This window comes from Pelodiscus sinensis, chromosome 7 (assembly GCF_052426305.1).
Source record: "Pelodiscus sinensis isolate ZL-2025 chromosome 7, ASM5242630v1, whole genome shotgun sequence".
Taxonomy (NCBI): Eukaryota; Metazoa; Chordata; order Testudines; family Trionychidae; genus Pelodiscus; species Pelodiscus sinensis.
This window is the reverse complement of record NC_143058.1, coordinates 28,792,989-28,806,740: the sequence shown is the minus strand read 5'-3', so window position 1 is coordinate 28,806,740 and position 13,752 is coordinate 28,792,989. Positions and strand designations below refer to the sequence as shown.

Here is a 13,752-nt window from a genome sequence, read left to right as displayed (position 1 = left end):
AAGAACACTCTAGTCTAGTTATTCCTTATTCCTGCCTTGAGTGATGAGGTCTGACTACATGATCTACTGAGATCCCTTACATAAGAACGGCCGTACTGGGTCAGACCAAAGGTCCATCTAGCCCAATATCCTGTCTGCTGACATTGACCAATGCCAGATGCCCCAGAGGGAGGGATCACAATAGGTAATTCTCACGTAATCCCTCCCCTGGCATCCACCTCCAGAGAAACTGAGGCTAGGGATACCATTCCTACCCATACTGGCTAATAGCCATTGATGGACCTAACCTCCATGAATCTAGCTCTTTTTTGAACCCTGTTAAAGTTCTAGCCTTCACCACATCATCTGGCAAGGAGTTCAACAGGTTGACTGTGTGCTGAGTAAAGAAAAATTTCCTTTTGTTTGTTTTAAACCTGCTGCCTATTAATTTCATTTGGTAACCCCTAGTTCTTTTATTGTGGGAATAAGCAAATAACTTTTCCTTATTCACTTTTTCCATACCAGTGATGATTTTACACACCTCTATCATATCCCCCCGCCTTAGTCTCCTCTTTTCTAAGATGAAAAGTCCAAGTCCTTTTTATCTCTCTTCATATGGCACCCCTAATCATTTTTGTTGGGACCCCAATCATTTTTGTTGCTCTCTTCTGAACCTTTTCCAATGCCAATATATCGTTTTTGAAATGAGGTGACCACATCTGTACACAGTATTCAAGATGTAAGCATACCATGATTTTATATAGAGGTGATAAGACATTTTCTGTCTTATTCACTATCCCTTTTTTAATGACTCCTAACATTCTATTTGCTTTTTTGGCTGCCGCTGCACACTGAATGGATGTTTTCAGAGAACTATCCACAATGACTCCAAGATCTTTCTGTTGAGTAGTTGTAGCCAAATTAGTCCCCATCATATTGTATACATAGTTGGGATTATTTTTCCCAATGTGCATTACTTTACATTTATCAACATTTTGTTGTCCAACCACTTAGTTTGGTGAGATCTTTTTGAAGCTCTTCACAGTCTCATTTGGTCTTAACTATCTTGAGCAGTTTGGTATCATCTGCAGATTTTCCCACCTCATTGTTTACCCCTTTCTCTAGATCATTTATAAATAAGTTGAATAGGATGGGTCCCAGGACAGACCCTTGGGGGACCCCACTAGTTATCTCTCTCCATTTTCGGAAAACTTATTTATTCCTACCGTTATTCTCCGCTATGATTTTATCATCTTTGAGTGCTCCTTTAGCAGCTCAATTATCTAAGGGCCCAACAGGTTGTTTAGCCGACTTCCTGCTTCTGATGTAGTTAAAAAACATTTTACTATTACTTTTTGAGTTTTGGCTAGCTGTTCTTCAAACTCCTTTTTGGCTTTTCTTATATTTTCACACTTAATTTGACAAAGTTTATGCTCCTTTCTATTTTCCTCACTAGGATTTGACTTCCACTTTTAAAAAAATATCTTTATATCTGTGTCTGCTTCTTTTACATGGTTGTTAAGCCACGGTGGCACTTTTTTGGTTCTCTTACTGTGTTTTTTTAATTTGGTGTATACATTTAAGTTGGGCCTCTATTATGGTGTCTTTGAAAAGTTTCCATGCAGCTTGCAGAGATTTTACTTTTGTCACTGTACCTTTTAATATCTGTTTAACTAACTTCCTCATTTTTGTGTAGTTCCCCTTTCTGAATTAAATGCTGTCTTACATTTGTTATGATTAGCCCAATAGCCTAACCTGCCCATCATGTTGAGTAAATGTTATAATTGTTTCTCCTTCTCTTACTTTAAGGATCATCATTGTTTAAAGATTTCAGGTACTACAAACTAATTTGTTCAATCTCACATTGACTTCATTAGGGCCAGAAGTTCATCCAAAGATACTTCATTTGCATAAATTAGGGCAGCTACTACATGTCTGCCACATATTATTTAGATATTTGCAATGGAACAATTAATAGAACAATTTAGAGGAGCAGAGAGGGTATTGTACCTCTAAGTTTGGTGACCACTGCTGGCATGCAGTTTCCAGATCTGGATTCCGCAAGTCAAGAAGGATACTGGGAAATTAGGTTTCAGAGAAGAGAGAGAAGAATGGTTAAAGGGTTAGAAAACATTCCTTTGAGTGATGGACTGAAAAAATTCAGTCTGTTTAGCTTGAGAAAGGGGAGGTTATAGAGTGACTTGATTATAGCTATTTAGATGGGGAACAAATATTTAATAATGGGCTCTTCAACCTAGTAGAGAAAGGTGTAACAGGATCCACTGGCTGGAAGATGAATCTGGACATGTTCAGACTGGAAATAAGGCCTAAGACCTTCCATCCACCAGAAGCCTTGCTGATCAACTCCTCCTCTTCCCAGCCAGCTTCTTTTTCATACCACGATCATCTGTTTCATGGCATGCAGAGGAGGCACTGGGAAGAAAAGGGAGAAGCAGGAACAAGCCACACTTGGGAGAGGAAGTGGAATTGGATGGGAAGAGGCACAGTGGACATGGAGTGGGGCAAGAGAGATGGGGTGAAGTTGGGGACCTGGCCAAAGAGGTGGATTGAGCCTGGGGCAAAGTGTGGGCAGGCATGATGAGGCGGGCAAGGCATGGGGATTTGAAGTGAGGTATAGGTGGGGGTGGGGCCAGGGACAGAGCAGAGGGTTGAGCACTCCCCAGGGCTTAAAGGGAGCTGGCACATGTGTAGCCTGTATTATATAAGAAATCACAATGTCTGGCATTACATTTTAGGATTTGACATTCAATCAGCTCAAATATCTGAAAGTGCATCAAAACCATAAGCTTTGACAGTGCAAGCAAATTCATTTCTGGTGTAGACAGTTTTTATACTACATGAGCAATGAAGAGCCACAGTTTTAAAGGTTGCAACTTCTAAAATCCATGAAGACGTTATCCTAGGGTGCACTTGTCCCTATGTCACATGTTTAGACATTACTTTACTTTACTAGCTACTTTACACATGTTTTAACTGAGCAAGGAAATATTCAGTAAATATAGTAGCTAAAATCCCAAGTGAACACAGATGGCAGGTCCACAGTCTTAATTAACATTATGAGACCACCATCTGTGTGCACTTGGGCTTGATGTCTTTTCTGCACTATTGAAACGACAGTAATTTAAATAAACAAAAAGCATCAGGTTTAAGTATTTCTCAGACATTAGCTACTTAATCATGAACAGGTATAAAGAACTTAGAAGGCCAGAAATGGTGCATGATTAATAAAATGGACATGAAATGTCACTCACATTCTTTACGGGCAAACCTAGGGATAAATAAAACAAATGCGAGGTCTGAAATATCTGGGGTGCCACCAGTACATGGCTGAGAATGGGGGGGCATGCACTCCCATTTCTATGGCTCAGTAAAAGGGTGAGCTATTGCATTGTGGATAGTTTGAAATACAGCTTTGGGAAGATGTTAGAAAAGGAAATGACAATAGGAAAGAAAGGCATGAACTGTAGTTAGAGACAGTTGTGTATTAACGCAAATAATTCAAAGGCAAATAATGAAAACAAGCAGGTTTACAAACCTGAGAGGTGTGGAAAAGCAAATATGAAAGGAATCAATGAGTGAGGTAGAAGCATCAGAATTTAAACTGAAGAGTAAGTTCAGATTGTAATGTATTCTGTTGAAGGCATTTATTTCATGGGCAGGAGTTGAGTAGCCTGAGAAGTGCTGAAAAGATGCAAAGAGGAAGGGAAGTAGCAATGTGAGTATTATCCACACAGTAAGCTACCTAAGGTTGAATTAACAGAAGATGGCCAAGAAGAGATAAATAAAGAGTAAGGCTGATCTCCTGAGGAACATTATAAAGCAGCATATTAATGGTAGAGGAGTGTCTATTGTCAGGTACAAAAAAAGGAAAAATAATATAAAAGGAAAAGAATTAATATATGCTGAATGAAAATCCAAGTAGGAGAGAAGGAGATCATCGTACATATTTTTAAATAGACCTGATTGATTAATACTAATTAAATTCCTTATACAACAAATATAGCTTTACACAGAAATTATTCTGGGTAAAATACATCTGGACTTTGGAGAATGAATATCTTGAGTACTGTATACCCATAGGGTAAATCACAGTGGAAGACGTATAAGCCTACACACTTCAGAGCATGTATATGCCCTCACACTTCAGAGCACAACAGGCATAGGCTAGCCAGAGTCAGATGGGCTAGGTGGGCCATTGGTGTAATCTAGTATGGCTTAAATTTGGACAATCCCTCAATTTATTTGCATTTCTATCTTTTATTTTATGTAATGGCAGCTATTTTAATAATAAGTAGTAGAAAGAATGAGTGAATAAGAAAGCACATATAGGGCATGTCTATACACTACACCTGAGAGGTGTGATTCCTAACACAAGTAGACAGACTCACACTATCTCAGCTTGAGGTAACATGCTAAAAATAGCAGTGTGAACATTGCAACAGGCAATGTTTCTGTCTAGTTGCCACAGTCCAAGTCTGTCCTTGGTTCAAGTTTGGGCAGATAATTGGTCTACCTTTGCTGGATAATTTGTCTACGCCTCGCTGCAATGTGAACATAATCTAAATCTGCAATTTGGGGTTTCTTCCTATTTTCAGCAAAATTTCCCAAACTATTGCTAATCTGACAACTAAATAGGGTGATTTCTCTATGTGCTTGGCTATGCAAACTTATTTTGTACATGTACACTTTTCCTCTGGTGGGATCTAGGTCAAAGTGAAATTTGTTTAAATCTTTTCCATATGTTTTTCTAGCATGCCAAGTTTCCCAAGTGAGTATCTGGACACACTTTAAAGTGTAGTCTCCAAGAAAAAAATAGTTGCAGTGTTACTTTTTTTCATTCAGACCAAATGAATACATGATGTGTAAGCTGCTTTCTAATCCTGCTGGGAAATTCACTGGGATAATGCATTGCTGTGAATCTGCCACCACACAGCCAAATGTAGGGTCAATTCCTTCTTAGTGAACCAGAGCTCTAGTTGCAAAGGAAAAAGGAGTACTCAAGTAGTATCCCCTTTTCCTATAAACACTTTCAAGGGAAATTCTAGCAGGAAATTTTAATGTTAAACTCCCCAATTCCACAAAGACCTATCCATTATGAAGTAGCCGATTGCAGTCCGTGGAATTACTCATAGTGCATGCAGTGAAATGTGCATAAATCTTTGTAAAATCAGGGCTTTAGATAGTAAAATAAATGTTTCCAGTTATAGCATATGGCTGGAGTTATTAGCACCACCCATTATTAGGATTGCACAACATGTCTCATTGGACCTGTTTTCAGTTACTTACGACTTTGCCAAAATTCAACCATGTGTGCTGCAATTCCACCTATCCATCTCCAAATAATTTTTCTGGAAATTTTCAGCCAAAAAGGTGTCACTATTTCTGACAGCAAAAAAATAAATTTGTTTCACAGTATTAAAAATGCGAGCAAACTGTTATTTGAGAAGTTCTAGCACCATCATCCTTTGGAACAGGTACTTGAAATTTGGCAGTGTGGTGGCCTTTGAGTCAGTCATATATCTTTTGCCACTCTTATAAAAATCCACTCAAATTTTGGCCAAGTTTTAAACCTGAAAAGTCAGTTTGCACATGATCAGAATATACTTTGTAGATTATAGCAGCTAAAACCTCTGACGATTCCAGGCGGTGCATACAGCGACTGGTCACATGCAGAAGTATATTTGAGCCTCTCTCAGCTTCTAGTAATGACCAGGCTGCATGTACACCATCCCTACAGAGCAAATGAGCAAGGTTAAGATGCCGGGGTGGAGCTGGTTTTATCCTATAATGGCTGCTCCAGGCCAGGCTTTGAATGGACTAGACTCTGAACAGATAGTAGGGAGCTTGTCTTTCCTACACACTCAATAACCCCCCATATGGTGCCCTCATAGTGTAGAGGAGGAAACTGCCTGACTCAAACTGAGACTAGGAAAGAGATGAAAGACAGAGCAATGGGAACAGGGTATGTATAGTGTGCAGTCAATAAGACACTGGGCTAGTCATTGAACAATGTGGAGAAAACAAAATACTGAATACACTATGGAAACTATGTCTACACTAGGAAACTATTTCTAAATTATTAAATTCAACTTAAGAACTCTTGATTTTACAAATTTGAACTATTGTTTCCTCAATACAGGGAAGCATCAAAATTAGTCTGAGGCAGGCTCCATTAATGTGGATGCCCTACCTCAGACTTAGAGCCCCAGGGAGCACTGGGGAGTAATTCGAAATAATTACTCTCCAGAGTAATATGAACTAAATAACTGCATCAGAGTGTCCACACTACCGTTATTTCGAAATAACTTTTTCTGAATTAGCGTTACTCCTGATGAAAAGCAGGAGTACAGCTTTCTAATTCCACAGCCCATTATTTTGAAATAATGGGCTTGGTAGTATGGATGTTCCACTTATGAATTCAACATTGGGGGGTTTATTTTGAAATAAAGTCCTAGTGTGGCCCAGAGCTAAGTGAGCAGTCTATCCAGTGCACTGAATGTGGCCAGGAGTCTTGTAAAAAATATAGCCTGTGATCATATAATTAAAGATCTATACTAGGAAGGGTGTAGTGTATTAACATTGCATCAGGTAACCTTAATTCTCAAATTTTCTAACTTTTGAGTGCTTGACTTTACAACTTGAGTGCTCTTTTAATATAGTGTTTTTGTATAACACATATTGTAGAAGGAATTTTTATGGCAGATTCTGGAAATAATAGATATTTTTAAAATATCTAGTACCTGAAGGCCAGGTTACACTAGATCTGGCAGGTCAGCTTACGGAACACAACTCCAATTATGCAAAATGCGTAGCTGGAGTTGACTTATCTTAAACTGAGCCTTGGCAGCATCCATACTGAGTGAGGCTGATGGGAGCAAATGCTCCCATTGGCTTCCCTTACTCCTTGCATAAGGAAGAGAATGGGATACTGGTGGGAGTTGCTCTCAGAGTTCAATTTACATATCTATACTAGAGCCACTAAATTGAAAACCAAACGATCAACCTCCAAAGTGTTGATCTTTTGGTAAGTATAGACATGCCTATAGAGAGCTGCCAAGCACCAGCAGGGCTAGTTTGATGCCTCCATACTAAGGTTATGGTGTAATAGAGACAGACAAATGTATAGAAAATTTATTTATAATCATATATATGGAGATACACCTATCTCATAGAACTGGGAAGGGACCTTAAGAGGTCATCGAATCCAGTCCCCTGCCCTCATGGCAGGACCAAGTACCATCCCTGACAGATTTGCCCCAGATCCCTAAGTGACCCCCTCAAAGATTGAGCTCACAACCCTGGCTTTAGCAGGTCAATCCCTGCTCCCTAAAGCTAAAGAATAGGTTTCCCCAGTGGATATTTGTTGTAAATTCAGTATATGTATTTTAAATAATAGTTTGGTTCATCTACCATTTGTTAAACCAGCTGTTAAGACCAAACAAATCTTTAAACAAAATAAAAACAAATACAATTATAGAACTTAATTGCAATAACTTGGAAACAACCTGATTTCCAACCATTCAAATGGAGGGAAGCCAATTCTTTCTCTCCTGTGTCATCAGGTTGTCAAAAGGTCAGTTTCCTGCTTGATTGTTACTATATTTAAGATATTTGAAAAAACTTTTTAGTGGTTCACTTTTCTCAGCAATTAAATCTGGTAGGCAAGAGGCCTCCGATATTACACTTGACAATTATATCAAGAAGGGAAACATGCAGATCAAAGAGACACAGACAACTTTGTATGATAAGAGGTGGAGTATTGGATTTCACTGTAATGTTCTGCACAATCTATTGATTTGCTGGCAATCAAAGAGAGTTCATACAATTTATGAAAAGCGATTTTCCATCTTCTCATCGTCTTTCTATAGTTTCAGTGGCTAAAGTGTGGCTCTCCCTCCCCAACCCTTAGGTATAAGGGTGTCCTTCCTGATTCTTTTAAAACTGTCAGCAGCAGCCTTTGGCTATGTCTACACAGCAGTGTTATTTCAGAATAACGGATTGGATCCTGATGCCATTAATAATGTCACTCTGCTCTGACATATTCAGCTATGATTGAAAGCAGAACTAACAACAATATCACAACCAACCAACCAAGTCCATATTGCAATATTTCTGGCTCAGCTAAATGGAAGTCCAAGAAATTTTACAAGGAAGCTCTGTTTTCATGAGATTTCCAGCTCATTTGAAAAAAATACACAGAATTGTCTGGGTTAGGGTTAGATAGGTTTGGATAAACATCTGAACTGCTAGGTGCTATCTGAACCACTGAACCTTTTTAGGTTCATCCATGAATATTTCCTGCCTTGAGTTTTGTACTTCTGCCTTTTCCTATTTGCGTAGTGTTCTACATGCTTTAATCAGCAATTCTGCTTTGAAAAATTTTTATGGATACAAATCCATTTATATATTTCTATTCTTAATCAGCATACAATCTGCATACTGTCCAAGTACTATAGAAACAATAGTTAAAACCTCACTCTTTCATTCACTGGCCTATTATTTTATAGTCTCCCACAAAGTGGGAAGGAAAAGAGAGAAATATAATACCTATTTCTTACACAACATGAAGAATATCTAAATTTCCTTATGATTGCTCATCCTACCACTGACTTTTCAAAATAGATTGAATATGTGTTCTGTATTCAGTTGTTTGCAGATTATTCTAATATGCATCAATTCAGAAGGTGTCTTAATCGTGAGACAACACAGCCACTTTGTAGGAAGCTAAGATTATTTAAGATATAATTTATAAACATCTGATTTAGCCCTGAAGAGTTGGAATGTGACAAATGTGGTCTGATGCAGATAAATAGATGGGATAATAAGTCATGGCAAAAAAAGTTCTAAAAGTCAGAGTGTGAAGGGCCTCAGAAGGTATTGTAGCATGCTGATAAGGCAATAGATTTGGGAGTTACTATAGGAAACTTCTTAAATCCATCAAAATGAGTGTAAGACTATTGTAAAGAACGGAAAGCAAAATACAGTGGTGCATTGAAGAAAGAATAGAACATAAATCAAAGTATTCTAATTACTTATTTCCTTGATTAAATCTCCCATAAGGTAAGATGTACAGTATAGCAAAGGTCATTAAGACTTAACCAGGATATAACTCAGATCTGTCAAAATGTCTGAAATATTCCCCAGGGTCATTTGATTTTTTTTTCCAATTAATGAGACTTGAAATCTATAGAGTCCAGAGACTTTCTAAATGGACCCTCTTTAAAATGAAGAATAGCTCCTATTTGTCACTTGGTTATCATGATAGACAAGGTAGGGGAGGTAATATTTTTTTACTGGGCCAAATCCTGTTGGTGAGAGAGAGAGAGAAACTTTCAAAATACACAGAGTTCTTCTTGACCTGAAGAAGAGCTTTGTCTGGCTCGAAAACTTGTCTCCCTCATCAACAGCAGTTAGTTCAATAAAAGATATTACCTCACTCACCTTTTGGGTACCATGGCTATAACGGTGCTTGATTATTATTACAGATTGATGTAGCATGTACAATGACCACCTTAACAAATACTTTCAAGGGTAGCAATAGCAAAATTAATCTTCCAGGTTTGAATGGTGACTTAAAGGTTTCTCATTAATTTTCCTTTTGTTTATTGTTGAATGAAATAACTCTCACTACATTTCATCAACATTAATGGAGTTATACAAGAGAGTCTGTCTCTGTGTTTCATGTTTGGTAAAGGAATTCATTTCTCTCCCAATTTAATGAGGGGTAACCAAAGATTTAAAAAAAAAAAAAAGGACAATCCAACAATAGGAAAACTAGGATCTTTTCTAATTTTCTTTCCTGTGTGTATAAGCACTGTATTTACATTACAGTTTTCATGGGTTCAAGTCAGAGAAAAATGCTGTTGAGAGATCAGTATGAAATATTGAACATTTCACCAGCAACAAATGAACAAACAAAACAGTAAAAAACGTAGAGTTTCTAAACAGGAAATATATCCAATGCAGGGGTAGAAACCAACCAGCCAGCCAGCCAGCCAGCCAACCAACCAACCAACCAGAGTTTAGAAAAATAAAAGATTTAGATCTCATTTTTAGGCAAGTTTCTTGAAGTTCCCTTTAAAAAATTAGGTCAATAAAACGCTGGGGGCCTTAATTCTTTTATTTAGCAATTGCATGCAAAGTGGTAATGTGAACTTCTGTGAAGTCTGTTCCAGTGGGTTTTCACTCGCTAGCCAAATTCATTCCATGCCCAGAGAAGCCAACAGCATTGCCAGGCCCCTAGGTAAGGGGAGTAGGGAGATTGGCTTCGTGCTCTCAGAAGGGGCGGATACTGAGATAGAAGGGACAGGGACAGGGAAGCACTGACCAATCCCTGGCGCACCTTCCAGCCCTCGGTACTCCAGCAGTGATTTAAAGATCCTGGGGCTCCAGCCACTGCTGTTGCAGGAGCAGCTGAAGCAGCTAGGAACCCCGGCTCCTTTGAATTGTCAGGCCCTGGGACAAGGTGCCCTCTCCCCTCTCCTCTGCCATTGACAGGCCGGTCTATGCCTGTTTTATGAGACTACTATAAAAGTTCTAGGTGGTGGGGTGAACAATGAATTATTCAGAACTTGGTGATGTGATGAAATCTTTATTGAAATAGTGACATATGGATAATTTCTTTTTAGCTGGGAAAAACACACTATTTCCCAGAGATAATCTGGGAGTAGTGTCCAGATTAAATATATATATTATAACTCAGGGATTTGGTATAATACCCATTATTTTTGCAAAACAAACACTTAAACCCTCCCCAAAAGAGGATGAATTTATATTGAAAAAATATTACAGTGCTTATCACTTGTGAGTGCTACAATACTTTATATTTTTGGCAAGAAAAACCTGCTGATTCCACTCTTGAAATTGACATGTGTTTTCCTTCTGCCATAGTTGAATAATTATGTTTACATTTTTCTGGAGGAAAAACTAGACTGTTACTAGTTAGCAGCATTAATGCTATAACTCCCACATACTGATTAACGTGAAAAACCGAGCATTTGAACAGCAGCTTGATTTTTGTGTCTTTGCCATATTTCTCTGTTCTCCAAATTCTCTTGTGCAGCTCTGATTTAAAAACCTGTCTGGGACTTGTGCCCTTGTAATTAGCATCATTAGATAGCCAGACAATTTTGAGTACACATTGTTTCCACCAAGTCATTTAATACGTATATAAAAAGTCTGCTTATGTGGATTCAGTTGCAGTTTATGTTCTTCAGTGGGATGGGGAAAACAGAAACTCCCAGAAGGAAGGAAAAGTTGTCATTCAGTGGTTTATAAAGGAAATAAGAAGAGAAGTAGAAGTTGTCTCTAATTGTGTGTGTGTGTGTGTATGTGTATTTATGTTATTAACGGTACCATTAACTATCTGTTGCATTTCTAGTGTGTTCCCCTACTATAGAACTATTAGGGCCTTGATTGTGCAATGAGCTCTGTGTAGCAGGCAAGACCCCCTGTATATACTGTGTATTAACACAAGGGAGATCTGGGTGTGCATTATTTACACATTATTTATGTGCATTACAGTAACCCCTAGAGGCTCCAGTCTCATTTGGTAGGCTTTGTGCAAACACACATAAAAATAGTCACTTCCCCAGAAGCTTACAGTCCTAGATGAATGGCAACAGTGGATACATCTCTGACTCAAAGTTTTAGGATGTTCAGATTTGACCTAGTCTTGTTTTCTTGCCCTGAACTTTCTTCTCTTATTCCCCCCCAAAATGTTGAAAACATTATAGAGTTTGGCAGATTTGCTTCTGCTCTCTCACCCATAAAAATTGTGTATTTATGTTTTTCCCTTGCAATTTTTTCTCTTTCCACATCACAGTCCTCAAATCCAGGTACACGTGAATTCTCTCATCTGTGGAATAGTGGGTTTTCTTTAATCAGTTCCCGATTTTAGCCAAAAGCATTTCAAAATGCAACCAAATCCAAGGATTCTTTCCCAGCCAGGACTCAAATTACACTTGTGAATGTGCATCTCATTTCTGAAATGTTCCAGATGGCACTCTAAAGTATCCCTTTACACTGAAGCGGGGTGATTTATTCATAACTTGTTTTACAAATATTGCATCCTCTCTCTTTCATGAGTTATCTGAGAACAGATTGTGATTTTCTTAAATGTATTTGCTACTGAAATAGTCACCAAATAATTACTATAAATGATTCTTAGTTTGCATTTATCAGTTCTAAAGTGTTAAACCTGATAATGGCATCAGATTTTGCTTTGGAATTCTGTTCACTATAACTTTTTAATGATTTTTAAAAAATCTGTTTTGCATTTTTTGGCATTGTGCAATTAATTTACTAGTATTAATTCTAAGCATGTAAATGACTTCACTGAGATTACTCATGAATTTGACAAAGCAGGAGTGTAAATGTTTGCAGGAGTGGGTCCAACTTGAGTACAAAGTAGTATTGTTTTCTCATGCTTGCAACATTGTTTTTTTTCGTTTTTGCTACCTCTTGATATTTTATATTCCAAACCAATAGCTAAATTGTCAGAAAGTTGTAAATGTAAATTGAAAATTATATCTACCCACTAAAATAAAATAAGGATTTTTAAAGGAAATAGTTCTATTCAAGGGCTTACACGTCTTTGGAAGGGCTGAGTTGGTGCATTTTGTCATTGTGTTTCCATCAGTGCTATTTTCTCTGGTAATTTACTTGTCAGAAAGATCAGTGGAAGCTGGTAATTTATTTTCTGCAAAAGGCATTGTGCTGCTGCTGCTGCTGCCTTTTCTTATAACTCTGTAATCTCTCATTTGTCTAAATGGAATGATGGATGAACAGATATCATCACTTGGCATGCCTAGGCTGCTATTCATACAACGCCTCTTCTGACTTGCTTGGCACATTATATCGAGAAAAGACAACACTTAACCATATTGTGATATTGACAAGACATACTCTCAAATGAGGAACTCTTGAACAGGTTTAGGGCAAACATATTTTGATACCAATTGCAGGAGACTTTTTGAAATCTCATTTCCAACCAACAGGCAAGTAGAGTCAAACCCTGCCACCCTCTCTACAAAAACACATTATTCACAGTCCCAGTGAACATTGCACACAAAGTCAATAAGAAATCAAATGATTCATTTTAGTAAAAGGAGGTTGTTGTTTAGAGAGATTCATGAGTGATCAGTGGACTGGGTGCACTTGAAGACAAAGGCTACATGTAGACTTCAGGCTTCTTGTGCAAGAAGCTTTTTTTGGAAGAGAGCTTCTGAAAAAACTTCTTGCACAATAGAGAGTCCACACTGCAAAAGCTCATGGAAAAAACTATGAGCTTTTTTGAAAGATAGCGTCCAGACTGCCTGGATGCTATCTCACATGTCAGCAGTGATTGCTATGGACAGAATGGTCACCTGTGCTTTTTCTTCTTCCCTCTTCCAAAAAAACTCCATCTTCCCCCTTCACACATGCCTTTTTGCGAAAGAGCTCTTTCACTAAAGGGCTTCTTCCTCATAGAATGAGGATTACCAATTGCGCAAAAAGCCCTCTGTTCTTTCGATTTACTGTCGAAAGAATGCACTTACAGTGTGGACGTAACTCAAGTTTTGTCAGGAAAATGGCCATTTTTCTGACAAAACTCTGTAATCTATACATACCCAAAGCTTCAATCCCAAGAACCTTACTAAGAACATAAGAACGGCCGTACTGGGTCAGACCAAAGGTCCATCTAGCCCAGTATCCTGTCTGCCAACAGTGGCCAGCGCCAGGTGCCCCACAGAGGGTAGACTAAAGACAATG

General features: G+C 38.2%; 1 long non-coding RNA gene across 1 annotated transcript in view; it reads left to right on the top strand.

Annotated features, from left to right (window-relative positions):
• Positions 1–13,752, top strand: part of LOC149524047 (uncharacterized) — a 75,601-nt gene that overhangs the window by 24,343 nt on the left and 37,506 nt on the right. The window lies entirely within an intron of this gene.